Consider the following 16,191-nt stretch of genomic DNA (forward strand, 5'->3'; position numbering starts at 1 on the left):
AATTTTGGATTTTTTGAAAATTTTTATCAAAAAGGTGGGTCAAAAATTTTATCAAAATTGTGATTTCCTATATTAAAGACGATGATCTCGTGCATCTTTGATCCTTTACAGATATTAAGACATGAGTTCTGAACCCTTCTTAATAGTTTGAAGCTCACTTTTCATCTGAAAGATTCATGCTTTGGTAATTGTAGAAAATTGATCCTTCAGTTTAACCCACACATCATGAGAACTGACACATCCAATGACATAGGAAATCACAATAGAAGAGAGAGTGGCAATAAACAACTGCATCAATGCTTGATCATGCATTTTCCAAACCTGATGATCATTAGTTTCAACACCTTTAAGATCAGAATCTGCATCAAATTGACTTGGACACTTCTTTGAGCCATCAACAAATCCTAAAATACCATGACTTTCAAGAAGAATTTTCATCTGAAAGTGCCATATGAGATAATTTGTATCATCAAGCTTGACTGTCATAGCAGTAGAAATCGTAGGAAGCAAAGAAGTAATTGGAGATTGAACAATCTATAGTTGAGAAGTAGTCACCATTTTGAGAATGCAAGAAGTAAAAAAAGAGAATCAAAGATTGAGAAGGAAGAATCTTGTAGAAAATTGAAGATTTGAAAAAGAGTTTTCAGTTAGACAATATATCATACAGATAATAGACAAATCGATGAATGCAAAAGAATTTCATGAAAAAGAAGAGAATGAAGCCAGAATCAAAAACAGAAACCAGAGAGTGCAGAAGCAGAAGATCACAAGATCAAGAATCCATGAGTTCTGATACCATGTAAAGATAGCAAAATTTACACAGAAAAAAATAGAGAAATGAAGAGAAGCAGAGAGAGTTTCTGCTAAACAGAGAGAGAGAAGAAAACTTATGTATTACTTCTTTATTAATTCACTATTACACTATCTGACATCTTTTATATATATCTATAGTTTGAAGCATGTTTACGTTATCTATTCTCTCTTTATTTTCACTAATGAATGCTAATAGACTTTCTTAACTGTCTAACAATACTAACAACATTCTAATAATTTTATTCTTTAATCTCTTGACATGTGGCAGGACTAGGTCCTTTGATATCTTTACATACTGTGTGGTTGCGTCTGATACAGAGATCTTCTGTGAAGGGGAAGCTATGAAGAGGGAAGATAAGGAAAGTCTTGATCGATTTGGCTACGATGATAGTGGTGGTGTTAGGAAACAATTGTCACTGATCATGGAAATGGTTGAACTACCATTAAGGTTTCCTCAACTTTTCAAGACCATTGGTGTGAAGCCACAAAAAGGAATTCTACTTTATGGTCCTTCTGGAACTGGTAAAACATTGATAACAAAGGATATTTCTAATGAAACTGGGGCTTTCTTCTTTTGTATCAACAGACCAGAAATCATGTCCAAGATGGCGGGAGAGAGTGAGCAAAATCTCAAAAAAGCTTTTGGAGAAGCTGAAAAGAATGCCCCGACAATTATATTTATTGATGAGATTGATTCAATGGCTCCCAAACGTGAGAAAACTAGTGGCGAATAGAAAGAAGAATCGTTTCACAACTACTGACTCTCATGGATGGGCTAAAGGCTCGTACCCATGTTATTGTGATAAGAGCTACAAACAGGCCTAACGGTCTAGACCCTGTATTGAGGAGGTTTGAAAGGTTCGACAGAGAAATAGATATTGGTGTTCCAGATGAAGTTGGTTGCCTTGAGGTTCTTCATGTCCATACAAAGAAGATGAAGCTCTCTAAAGATGTCGACTTGGAAAAACTAGTCAAAGGGAACTTAGGGTATGTTTGTCAAAGAACCATCTTAACTCAATAGCTTAAAATGTTAAGTGAGGTCCCAAGATATGAATCTAACACACCCCCTCAAGTGAAAGCCTTTTGGGCTTGAAACTTACACATGCACACATCACCTTGTGCTTAATTTTTATTAAATAAATTGGGATGGTGAGATTCAAACTCGTGACTGCTTGGTCATCAAGGCTCTGATACCATGACAAAGAACTATTTTAACTCAATTGTGATGTTTTGAAATAAAAGAGTAAGAAAAGGCAACAAAGCCCTTTGAGGCTTAAAAGTAGGTATAAATGAATAAGGGTATTATGGTAATTGAATAAAATTTGATAAATATAAATAGAAAAAAAAGGGATAGAGGGATCTGAAAATTAAAGGGGAGTGACGGGAGAAGAGAAGAAAAGGGAAAGAAGAAGAAGAGAAAAGAGAGAAAGATAAAAGAAGGAGAAGGGTGTTAGAGAAAATAAGTTAAAAGGGTAAGATTTTTGCTTTGAAGTGTATAATGTGTTTTATTTAGCTTTAAATTTATGTTTTGTTGGATATTAGGGTTTTTAGATTTTATTTTGGGTTGATTGATGAATTAATTTGAATGTTATGGGTTGATTGTTGTGGGTAATGAGTTGTTTAGTTGATTTTGAAAGATTTTAGGTAAAAAAGATGATTTTGAGTTATGATTTATGTAAATGGTGAATTTTGAGTTAGAAATCTTGAGATAACAATAGGTTTTCTATGGAAATGCTGGGTTTGAGGTTGAAGATGATGAAATTTCAGTTTGGTCCCTCAATTTATGAAAATTACAGTTTAGTCCCCAAACTTTGGGAAAATTACAGGTTGGTCCCTGGAGCATATTCCTAGATTCAGGACAGAATAAAAGCTGAATTATGGTCAAAATTCCAGTATAGTCATGAATTTTTAACACTTTCAATTTAGTGGTCCTATTTGACAAAAATCATAATTTGACCCTAAAAATTTGGATAAATTCCATAATGGTCCCTGGAGCATAATTAGAGATTCTGGACAGAAATGAGAATGAATTATGGGAAAAATTCTAGCATAGTCATGAATTTATGATATTTTTTAGTTTGGTCCTTCAATTTGACAAAAGTTACAATTTGACCCTTAAAATATGATAAATTCCAGATTGGTCCATAGCTGTAATATTAGATTTTTCATATTGGTTTGATGAATAATTGAGGTTTATTTAGTGAATTATTATTAAGTCTTATTATTTGTTTTATTATAGATTAGATTTTGCGAAAACCGTTTAATTTTTGGGTTTTTAGAAACAATTACTAGTTTAGTTTAAAAATATATAGGGTTATGGAATAGACCTTTAGTTAAGTGTATTAAATAGGTTGTGTGTTCTTTCGAGTCATTTTTGAATGTCTCATTTGTATTTAGATAATCCTGATATTCTACCGGGCGAACATTTATAGGATTTTCTTCGGTATCTGCTTTCGAGTCAGGTGAGTGGATAATTTTTTATATGCATGAGAAATATTATAAATATTTGAGTTGTTAATATGAATTGAATCATGCTTCTTGATAATATATATTTAGATTATTATCCTTGTTATGATAAAGCATGAACAATTGTTGAATCTGAATTCTTGATATGAACTAGTATATATTTTGAATTGACTTTTGAAGTGATAGCTCTTCATTTGATTGATATCATAAGTCAAGCCTTGAGATATAAATTTTTCTGTTTGATTATGATTATGAACCTATGGCATGCCAGTTAGAATACTCATGTTACCAGGGTAATGTTAGTCTTTGTGCACATCGTATCTGAACCCTAGTTGGTCGGGGGAGTCACCAACCTGTGTAGACTGATCATCCCACAGTACGGAGCCTCATGCTCATTGCATTTTGATTTCCTGATGAGCTTTACCTTATGATATTCTTGTTATTGCCTATTTGAGAAACTTTCTATAAGAACCTAGAGTCATGATTGTATATATATTCCTCATTGTTATTACCCCATGTGTGTATATTGAACGTTATCTACTCACTAAGTTGTTGAATTCACCTTTTCATTATTTATCTTTTCAAGTTTATAGGATGTTAGCGGGTCACTTTTGTTAGACCTTCAGAACCTGTTCTTTTGTTGAAATTAGTATATTTTTTTTCTTTTTTGTCTAGTTAGTGCTCCACAATTATGAAATAGTATTAACTCTTGTATTAAGACAATCAAAATATATAGTAAGTTAGTTTTGTTGTTACTATTGCGTTGAACTCTGATTGACTTATTTGAAAGATAAGTTTGTATGTAAGTTTGGGTTCGCATAGGTATGGAATCTTGGAGGAGAACCTTGCCTATCTGTCGGTCATGGATCCGGGAATCGGGTCGTGACACCAATAACTTAAGTTATTTAAGTGAGACCTCAAGATATGATTTATATTATTCTTTAACAATGTTGAGGCAGAACTTGCGTCTCTATTTAGTGAATCTGCTCTACAATGCATTAGTGACACCAATAATTTAAGTTGTTAAGTATTATCTTTTTATAAAGATACTAGAAAGATATATATATATATATTCATTCCTTAAAAAAAAACAGCTAAGATAAACATTTTTGTTTTGTTTTGTTTTTTTTTTGTCACGCTAAAACATGCAAGTCTTTGGCTTGACTGTATAAAAGTTTTAAAGAGATTGATGTTGTAAAACAAAATAGAAAGACCATGTTGCTAAATAAGGTCATGTCCCCGCACCTTCCTTTACCATGTCATGTATATCTTAAACAGCAGCAGGTTGCTCTTTTATCTCAAAGCCCTAATCACGTGTTTTTATCTCTAATTAGAATATTATCGCGCCCTCAATAACTAGTTTAAAATATTTTCTTTCAATTGTGAAAAAAATATTAGGAGTATAAAAAATATTTTAAGTATCCTGAATATTGAGACGTGTGAAATTTAAGAAACTTGAGTTTAACAGCTATGCCAGACCCAAAATAATTGGGTGTGATGGCCAATATCCAAACTCAAGCTTCTTGGGTCTGGCGGTCATGTCAGACCTCGTAATCTTGGGTCTGGTTTGGGTGTCAAACCCAAGGATTTAGGTCTAACATAGACTTCAAACCCAAGCCTCTTGGCTAATGTTCTTCATTCTGGCATGACCGCAAGATCCAATGCTTTTAGGTCTTGTTTGACTGCCAGACCAAAGGCTCATAGATCTGGCTTGGCCGCAAGACCCAAGGCTCTGCCAAACCCAAAAGCATATAAAAATTTAAAAAATAATAATTATGATTTCTATTTAAGTTACTTCAAGAATAATTATAAGAGAATTAGGTTTGGTTTGACCGTCAAACCCAATACTCATGGGTTTGGATTGGCTGTCATACCCAAGTTATTTGAGTCTGTCTTGACTATCAGACCTAATGCTCTAGGGTCTCGCTTCACTGCCAAACCCAAGACTCTTTAATTTGGCTTGATCACAAGACCTAAGAGCCTATAAAAAATAAAAATAAAAATAATAATTAGAATTTCTGTTTAGGTTACTTCAATGATAATTTAAATGTTTTTTTATAAAAAATAAAAACAAATTATAAAACAAATTAATTAAGATTTTTGTTTATGATACTTTAATGGTAATTTAATTTTTTTAATATAAAAACTAGAAAACATTTATAAAAAAATTTATTTATGATACTTCAAGGGTAGTTTAAATGTTTTTTTAATTAAAAAAAACATAAAAAAACAATAATTAACATTTCTGTTTATGATACTTTAAAGGTAATTTAAATGTTTTTTATAAAACAAAATAGAAAATATTTATAAAAAAATTATTTAGGATATACTTTAAGGATTGTTTTAATATTTTTTATAGAAAAAATAAAAAAACAATTAAGTAGCATTTTTATTTATGATACTTCAATAATAGTTTAAATATTTTTTTATAAAAACAATTAATTAGATTTTTTGTTTAGAATACTTCAAAGATAGTTTAAATGTTTTTTTTAAATAAAAAATATTTATAAAAAAATAATTATCATTTTTGTTGAGGATAATTCAATGGTAGTTTAATTTGTTTTTTTATAAAAAATTAAAAACAATAGTTAGAATTTCTATTTAGGATATTTTAAGGATAGTTTAAATGGTTTTTTTTATAAAAAATATTAATTAGTATTTCGGTTTATGAAACTTCAAGGGTAGTTTAAATGTTTTTTCATAAAAAATAAAAAAACTTAATAAAAATTAATTAGGATTCCTGATTAGGATATTTCAATGATAGTTTAAATCTTTTTTATAAAAAATAAAAAACAATTATAAAAAAAATTAATCAACATTTCGATTTATGATATTTTAAAGGTAGTTTAAATGTGTTTTTTATAACAAATAAAAAAAACTATTTAGGCATGGCTAAACATACCTAAAACAGCTATGTCAGACCGATGAGACTTGAGTCAAGTGATCATGCTTTGACCCAACATGCGCTAGCAGCTTTTGAAATAAAAAATAGTAAAGTTAACGTCCCTCACGGTCCTCTGAACAACTGCAATGTGGTTCACAAAGCAAACTCTCTATATACATAGTATCAACACAATGATTTTTCCACATTTTTTAATGTATAGAAATATCAACAAATCAAAGTATAGAGAAAAGGAAAAGGAGCATGTCCATTGTAAGAAAAGCTAAATGATGTACCCACTGTAAATACTGTTGATTGCTATAGTGTTTTTCTATATTTTTTTAACACATGTTTTTTTTTCTTTTCCTTTTCCTTTTGTTTTTTTATTATGATTTTTTTTCAAAATTGTTTTTGTTAATTTTATTTTTTAAATATTGAGATGGTCGAGAATTTAGCTTTGTAATTTTTTTTCTTTTATTTTGTCTTTCTATGAGGTTAGTGTGATTTACGGGTTTATCGAGATATCCCAGGTTGCCACATCTTATGGTTTTGGTGGGTTTTTTTAAAAAAATTAAACTTGAATTTTATATAATTTATTTAATTTTATGAAGTAACAAAAATTAAAGGATATAGGGGGAATCACTATTCACCTAATACTCATTATATTGTGGATTACAATAGTAATCCACAGTGTTTTGTTTTGTTTTTTTTTTTTGAATTTTAGATATGATTTTTTTTTCAAATATATTTTTGTCGATTTCATCTTTTAAAATTGATATTGTTAAAAATTCTTCGTAATTGACTTCCTTTTATTTTTCCTTTATATGAGGTTATCGTGGTTTACGGGTTTGCCAAAGTAACCAAGTTGCCCTGGTTTATAAGTTTGGTGAGTTGTCTTTTTATATATTTTTTTAATTGAACTTAACTTTTTTATGGTCTATTTTTTTTCTCATATTGTTAAAAAATTATTTTAGAGAAAAGTCATGTTATTGAAGTTTATAAGATAACATAAATTGAAAGGTGTGAGGAAATAATTGTCCACCCACACACTTTGCACTGTGAATAACAATAGTAATACACGATTTTTTGCTTTATTTCTTTTTTCTTTAGGTTTTTTAGTTTTTGTCATGATTTTTTTTAAAATTTGTTTTTGTCGATTTGATCTTTATATTGGGATGATTGAGAATTTAGCTTCATAATTTGTTTCATTTTATTTAACCTTTCTACAAGGTATGCATGGTTTGCGAGTTTGCTAGGGTAACCCGAGTTGCCCTGATTTACGAGTTTGGTAAGGTAACTCTTTTTTTTTAATTGAACTTGACTTTTTTATCGTCTATTTTTTTCATATAATTAAAAAAAAATTAAAAAAAAAGTTATGTTATTAAACTTTATAAAGTCCATGGACCTATTGACAGGGTTTGGCTGGTTGACTTGGTTCGTGGATCAAGTTTAACTTTTTTAAATTACTTCTTTTTTCATCATTAGATACTGAGTTAATTGGAAATTCAGTTTCATAATTGGTTTTATTTTATTTTTTATGAGGTTATCGTGGTCTAAAAAACATTTCGGTATTGGGTTGGTGTTTGATTTTGCAATCATATATTTTTGTTATCATGTAATTAAATAAAAAATAGATTAGAAAACAAATTATAACCTCAATGGAGTCTATAACTTAGTTCACAAGTTTGACATATTAGTTCGGCTTGCCTGATTCACAAGTTTGATAAGTTTACTCGATGATATGATATGCTTTTTTTTGTTCTTTAATTGTTTTTAATTTATTTCTTTTTTATTTTATCATTTAATATTGGATTGGTTAGGAAATGAATTACATTATTGATTTTTGTTTGCTTTCTAGGGATAATTGTCTCAAATAATTGCCTATTTTTAGATTAGTGTTCAATTTTGTAAGCTTTTATTTTTATCATATAATTAAATAAAAAATATAAAAAAATTATTAATCTCGATAGAGTCCGTGACCCGGGTTACCAAAGGGGGGACTTGATCGATCCAATATATCATCGTCTCAATATTTTTTTTAAAAGAATAATTATCTTGAAAAAATTTTAAAAGCTAAATCATGTTTTTATCGATAATTAAGGTTGTAATTTGACCTATAAAATCAATCGATTTAAATCGAGTTAGTTCTCTCACAGTTTAATTAAAAACTTGAGTTAGACAAAGAGTTGTGTTGTACGTGTGCGGCGTCGCGGCAAAAACATCCACCTTTAAATTCGTATTATCTAATGTGGCAAATATCAGGAGACAAGGAATTCTTGTCTTTTATCAGTTAAATGGAAATGGAGTTCTCACCTAGTATTTTGGTCACTAAGAACCCTAACTGGTCTCAAAGGTTGGGTACGGGGACTGGTTGCGTAAAGGAAAGGTATTAGCACCCCAAATATGACCTACCTAATGTAAGCTGCATTGTTTTATTGTCTGATAAAGTCTAAGGTCTTGTCATGTTTTCTAGTTGTTGGTCCGTCTGTGGTTTAAGAAAAGTCTTCCTCGGTAAAGAGATCATTATCTTATCGGGTAAAACCTAATCGTTCTAACGTTAACAAAAGAATTTAATATTCGGAATATGTCTTACGTATAAGGTCGTAACCCCATATATTAAAAGGAAAAAATATTTTTTTTAGAATTTTTAAAATATTGGCCTAGTTCTCGTGACTTTAATGAACTGGTTATTAAAGCTAAAATGCATGCTAATACATATTTTTGAAATTTTCTTTATTGTCTGAAAATACAATATGATTTTTTTTTTAATTTTTGAGAGACTCAGCCGTATGCATGAAAACAAAACATTTTTTTATTTTTTAATGTCTTGACGAAAATCGGGTATCTTAATACCGGATTTGTATCTTTATAGTATAAAAATACAAACTAATATTAAGCAAAATTGCTAGATAAATACACAGGAAAATCACAATTTAAAAAAAATAAATTTTGAATTTTGAATTTTTTTAAACTAGGCCGAACTCGGTCTAAAAAAAAACTGGGCTGAGATCTGCCAAAAATAAAATCAGGCCAAAACCAGCCTAAAAAAAAACCTACTTGTGGCTGGACTCAACCCAGCCGCATGGGTTGGGCTGATGTTTCAGCCCGAAACAACCAATGTATTGGTTGCTGGTTGTTGTGCTGAGCACAGGAACCACCTATTTATATTTTATTTCTGCGTGCAAATGAAGACGAATAAAAAATGGACAAAGGAAAGGGGGAGGAGAGAGAGAGACTGACCTAGCGGCGGCGTTGTTGGTGTTTGTGCGACAATGGTGCTGTTTCCGTTGCAAGAGGTTGGATGAATGAATGCAAAGCCTTCACTAGGAATTTCATGAATCAATGGCTGATCAACAAAGCAAGTGGCAAGAATAACGAGTGGAGCAAAACAAAAGAACTGATCAAATCAGTTTGTGGATTGAAACATTATCAAATCAGTTCCAATCATTTCTTGCTACTGATATGGTAGGAAGAGAAGTTAGAGCCAACTCTAGAGGAATCTTGAATACTCCAACAATGGGGGGAAAAATGGTACTCACAGCAATTAAGAAAGAGTATTGCAAGGATCCAAGAACATACAAGAAGGTCAAATTAATAATCAGGAAATTCAAAAGTTTAGAGCTAAATGCAATAGACAATGGCAGGAACAAAACAAAAAGCTTGATCAAATCGGATCAAAATTGGAGGTTTTAATGGCCCTGCTAAGAACATACTCAAAGAGCCAAGAAGTTGAAAGAGCTAGCACAATTTCTGATAGGAAAGAACAGAATAGTAAAGAGGCTGTAATTTACAACAACCACTCAATTCCATTTTTTTTTATCAAGAATCCAATATCACAGCTTCTTTCTCAACAATCCTTGGAGGGTTAGTGATGTCTCTTAGATCACAAGAAAGGAACATAAGAGAGTCCAAGTTTTACAAGTATGAAGAAAGGCATTATAAAGATTTGAAGAAGGAAAGAATTAGATTTTGAGTTTTAGGTTCATTTTACAAATGCCGCTATTGTCATGAGAGAGATTACTATCCCTGAGAGTTTCTCCAGCATGCTTATGATCTTAGTAGAGGCTCAAAAAGAGATACTCTAAAAGAGGACGCTCAACACCTAGCTCTTGCAAGGTATATTCAGAGGCATCTTGATATGAAGGATAGATTAGAGTCCTCCTTGAAAAGAGCAGTTGTTTGTTCCCTCTGCCTAAACGCCAAAACTGAATGGCATGTTGTACATGATCATGATAAAGAGCACCTTAGAGAGGGCACCTGACTCATGAGCCTAAAAGTAGAGCTAATGACAGCTTCCATTGCCTTGATTCTTGAGGAATGTTATGAAACTTGGCTTTAGAAAGAAGTGGTTGCAGGCTTAGTTTAGTGGTCAAATTCGTTCCCTGAAGATGCTACGTGGGAGGAGTTGACAGAGCTTCAGTTGCAATTCCCAGATTTCAGTGTTGATACGTGAATTGTTTCAGCTATAGATTCTGGGGACAAGAATCTTTCCATGAAGGGGGTACTGTTACGTACCTAGTCATTAGAAATGGGTGTAGTATATGGAAAGAAGAAGCTAAAGGTGGTGCAGGATTGGTAACGTCTGCAACACGCAACAAGTGAATGGTTAATTCTGTTAGTTGTTAGCCATAGTTAGTTAGCATATTCTTATAGCTGTTATAGTTAGTTAGAGTAGTCAGTTAGTCGTTATTTTCAGTTACTATAAAACCATGATCAAGGTTATCAGTTGAATACAAAAAATATAGAATATAGTCAATTCAGTCTCATCTCTTCTCCCTTGAATTCTCCCTATCAAATCCTCTGTTCTTAACCTCACTTTTTCTTCATTTGTTAAGAAACCTTAACAATTGGTCAAATCCTCTGTTCTTAACCTCACTTCTTCTTCATTTGTTAAGAAACCTTAAAACTTAGATTTTCTTGAAAAGTTTATAATTCAATAATTAATCTTAAAACAATACTTCAATTGTTGAAATAAAAGTTTTAAACTGATCTAATTAAAAGAATTCACGATTAAGTGTGAAAAATAATTAAAATACAAAATTATTTAGGAAAATAATTAAAATAGCAAAAATAGAATCTTTTGACCTAATTTTGAAAAGTTCATGCGGTGACGGAGTCTATAAAATTATCTAATAAAATTTAAATATAATAAAATAATTAAATTTAAATTATAATTATTTTATCAGATTTTATGTCTAATGTGTCTGGGATTAATTTCTTTCCAAGCTTAACCTTTTCTATTTTGGTTCGTAAACGTATTTGTTTACACGTCATAATTAAAGCATAAAATGTCGTGTACGCCGATGCTTGACTTGCGGTTTTCCATTTTGATTTTTAAATACCAGAAAACAGTAATTTCCTTATAGAAACTGGTGGTCTCCTCCCTACCTTTTTTCTCAAATAACTGTTGTTAGAGCATGATTGAAGTTAGGATTTAACCCGTGTCAGAAAATCACTATCCTTATTAACAGTAATTTATTAAATATTTTTAATATTATTTTAGATTAACGTGGATATCCGAATAAACTTGTGTGTATTTCAATTAATTTTATGAGCTCTAAAATTAATAATTATATAAATCTTTAATAATTTTAAAAAAACTTAAACTTGTAATTATTGAAAAATAAACCAAAAACTTGAACAATTAATTTATATTTTAATATACTTAGTTGTTCATGTGAGGATGTGTTTTCAAAATCTTCCGAGAAAAAGGGACTAAATGATGACACGAAGCTAATGCAAAACTAAAAGATAGCCTGCACTACTGGCCAAATTAAATTTCACGAGATGTATAAATTTAAACTAGGATTTTCCAGCCTTTAAACTATACTCTATGGAGAAAAAACTCTAATATTTTTTTAAAAAATTATAATTTAATAATCCAATCTTAAAACAATATTTCAGTTGTTGATATAGAAATTTGAAACTGATCTAACAATACTAAGTGGAAAAAATAATTAAAATATAAAATTAACTAGAAATATAATTAAAATAACAAAAATATAATTTTTTTGGTTTAATTTGAGAAGATCCGTGTAGCGGATAACTTAACCTGTAGAATTATCTGATAAAATTTAAACATAATCTAATAATCGGATTTAAAATTATAATTGTTTTTGTCAAATTTTATATCTTATGCGTACAAGTTTTTTGAAGTTAATTGAAAATTGAAAGATTACATCCTACTTGTAGAAATGACTATTATTCATTTAATGTTAATTGAAAACATATAGCAAAAGCAAAAGGTTTGACTTACTGCTTGTTTGGGAATGTGGTTACGATTGTTTTTCATGTTAAAATATATTAAAATAATATATTTTTTATATTTTTAAAAACTATTTTTAAGATCCACACATCAAAACAATTCAAAATAGCAAAAAAAAATAGCAAAAAAAATGAATTTATATAAAATGTCGTTTGAACTGTGTTTCCAAACACATGGTATTAGTAGTTTAAAAAAAATTACCTCAGGTTACACAAGATGCACCAAGTAAATTATTGTGAGGGTGCTCCCCATCAATAAAACTTTTTTTATATATAATTTAGTTTCGGTTGACTCACAAAAATATAATTTAAGGATATTTGTTAGTATGGAGTCAATTGAGACATCTAGCTAGTCACTCATGGCTTTAAACGTAACTCTAACTTCGCTTACTATGCTTATTATGCAAAGCAATTGATTTGATGTCAGGCTCCACACTCTACCTTATATAGCTTATTAAATTTTATAAAGTAATAAAATTTAAAGGATACAGGGGAATTAGTATTCATCAAATACTTATGGTAATATAGATTACAATAGTAATTCATAATGTTTTATTTTTTTTATTTTTTTGAATTTTTTATATGATTTTTTTTCAAATCTATTTTTGTCGATTTCATCTTTTAAAATTGAGATTGTTAAAAATTTAGTTTTGTAATTTATTTCTTTTTATTTTTCCTTTATATGAGGTTAGCGTAGTTTACGGATTTATCAAAGTAACCCAGGTTGTCTGGGTTTATGAGTTTAGTGGGTTGTCTTTTTTTTTTTTTTTTAATTGAACTTAACTTTTTTTGTAGTCTATTTTTTTCCTCATATTATAAAAAAAATAGTTTTAAAGAAAAGTCATGTTATTAAAGTTTATAAAATAATAAAAATTAAAAGGAAACAATTGTTCACCCATACACATTGCACTGTAAATAACAATAGTAATACATGGTGTTTTGCTTTCTTTCTTTCTTTAGGTATTTTAATTTTTTTCATGATTGTTTTTCAATTTTTTTTGTTGATTTCATCTTTTAAAAGATTGGAATGATTGAGAATTTGACTTTATAATTTGTTTCTTTTTATTTTACCTTTCTATAAGGTTTGCATGATTTGCGAGTTTGTTAAGGTAACCCAGGTTGCCCTAATTTACAAGTTTAGTAGGGTAACTTTTTTTTAACTGAATTTGATTTTTTTATCGTTTATTTTTTTTCATATAGTTAAAAAATAGTTTCCAAAACAAAGTTATGTTATTAAATTTTATAAAGTCCATGGATCTATTTAAAAGTTTGGCTGGTTGACTTGGTTTGTGGATCAAGTTTAACTTTTTAAAAGTAGTTTTTTTTCATCCTTAGATACTAGGTTAATTGGAAATTCAATTTTATAATTGGTTTCGTTTCGCTTTTTATGAAGTTATCTTTAATCTAAAAACATCTCAGTATTGGGTTGGTATTTGATTTCACAATCATCTATTTTTATTATCATGTAGTTAAATGAAAAATAGATTAAAAAAACAAATTATAATCTCAGTGGAGTCTATAACTCAGTTCACAAGTTTGACATACTAACTCGGTTTACCCAATTTACAGGTTTGACAAGTTTTCCAGCTGATATGATATGCTTTTTTTTTCTTTTAATTGTTTTTAATTTATTCCTTTGTATTTTATCATTTAATATTGTATTGGTTGAGAAATGAACTGTATTATTGATTTTTGTTTGCTTTCTAAGGATAATTGTTTCAAATAAGTGTCTATTTTTATGTTGGTGCTCAATTTTATGAGCATTTGTTTTTATTATATAATTAAATAAAAAATATAAAAAAATTATTAATCTTGATAAAGTCCGTGACCCAGGTCGTTAGAGGGGGGGCTTAGTCGATCCAATATGTTATCGTTTCAATATTGTTTTAAAAAAATAATCATTTTAAAAGTCAAATCATGTTTTTATCGATCATTAAGATTGTATTTGAACTTATAAAATCGATCGATTTAAATCAAGCTAGTTCTCTCAGGTTAGGTTTAATAATAATATTAAAACATTCTTTTTACTCTTAGTATTTTTTTTATTATTTAAAAAATTAATATTAACCCCATTACGTTGAATGGGCAATATACTAGCTTGATAGTAAGGGCAGGGGCGGAGGCAGGGGGGGCAAGTAGGGCCCGGGCCCCCCCTCCCCCCAAACATTTTAAATTTGTTCATTAGGTAATTAGATAATTAATTGTGAGTTAGGTAATTAATTGTGAGCTGGAGGTATCATATTTTTTTATTTTAAAAAGGTGGCTTTATTAACAGTAATTAAATGTAACTTTATTTTTGATTTTTTATTTACTCTTGACCAATATGAAAAGAAAAAATATAAGGTCATTACTTTATATAGTCCTAATATAAATATTGTAGCCGATAAAAACACAAATCACGAATAAAATTTTTCTACAAAAAGATTGAAGTAGAGCCACTAATTAATTTATCTTTCATCAAATAAAACAAGGTAACTTAAATTTAAAATATATTTTTATTTTGTTTTGCGATGTTTGTTAATAATTTGATGAGGTTTTTTTATAATTCCACTATTTTTGCTTATTTTTTTCTCAGATCTGCTAGTTCTATCAATTGTTTTTTGAATTCTTGTTATGAAGATTTTTTTAATTAATTAGATATATTTTATTGGTTTGTTTTGATTATAGTTTGATTTTTTATATATTTTGTTTTAAACAGAGCCACCAAAATTATCAATTTTTTCTCACGATATATGTTTTGATTTTAGAACATGTCATCCAATCATGTATCCAATCATCTAAAATTAAAGAACATGTCATCAATTGCTGATTTATGTCAAGGTTGGTTGAAACAGAAAAATAAACAATTTATCCACTAGTTGACAGGTTGATTCAACTTATTTTAACTCTTCATATTTTGACAACAATTACTAAACAAATATTATATCTTGTTATATTAATTTTGGCCTCTTTAATAAATAATTCTAGCTCCGCCAGGGAATAATTTTCAAAAGCACCAAGGGAAATAATGCCATCTATTTTTTCACCCGTGACAGTAAAGAGAACATCCCAGGATGATAACTTTGTTTATTCTAACTTCATTGTTAACAAAAACCCATTCAATAAACACGTATTATCCTCTGGTAAGGACAATAAACTACTTTATTGTTTATTTTTTATTTTAAAAAATTAAATTTTTTAATTTATAATTTTTTAATGTTTTCAAATCATTTTAATATATTAATATCAAAAATAAGTTTTTTTAAAAAATATATATTATTTTAATATACAAATAAAAAATATTTTAAAAAATAATAATTCATGTATATATATATAAAAAAACATCCACAATCCTATAGAAATGACATTGCAAAAAAGCACACCTATATCCTATAATTATTCACTATTCTGAAGTCACGGGTGCAGGTTATTTGCTTGATAATTATTCATTAAGCTAAATTAAAAAAACCGAATCAAATTAGTTTAAATTAATTTTAGTTTTGTTTGGTTGGTGAAAAGTGATTTTTAAAAAATTAATTTTTAAATTATTTTGTATTTATTTGTTATTAGAAAATTTGATTAATAGAAAACACTTTTCAATCAAAGAAAAATTTGACTTGGTTTTCAGTAAAGTGTTTTTCTTATATTTTAGACAGAAAACACTTTTTAGAAATTGTGAAAAATTTAGAAATATCATATTATTTACTGATTATAACAAATTTAGTCTTCAAACTTTTGATTGCTATATATTTTGTTTTGAATCTTTTTTTTTCAATTTCACCTCTTAG

The 16,191-nt window shown here is 28.9% G+C and overlaps 1 pseudogene; it reads left to right on the forward strand.

Annotated features, from left to right (window-relative positions):
• The first annotated feature begins 716 nt into the window (after window positions 1-716).
• On the forward strand, window positions 717-10,762 carry LOC133681110 (cell division cycle protein 48 homolog; annotated as a pseudogene).
• The last annotated feature ends 5,429 nt before the right edge of the window (window positions 10,763-16,191 follow it).

Source organism: Populus nigra, chromosome 1, assembly GCF_951802175.1.
Source record: "Populus nigra chromosome 1, ddPopNigr1.1, whole genome shotgun sequence".
Lineage (NCBI taxonomy): Eukaryota > Viridiplantae > Streptophyta > Magnoliopsida > Malpighiales > Salicaceae > Populus > Populus nigra.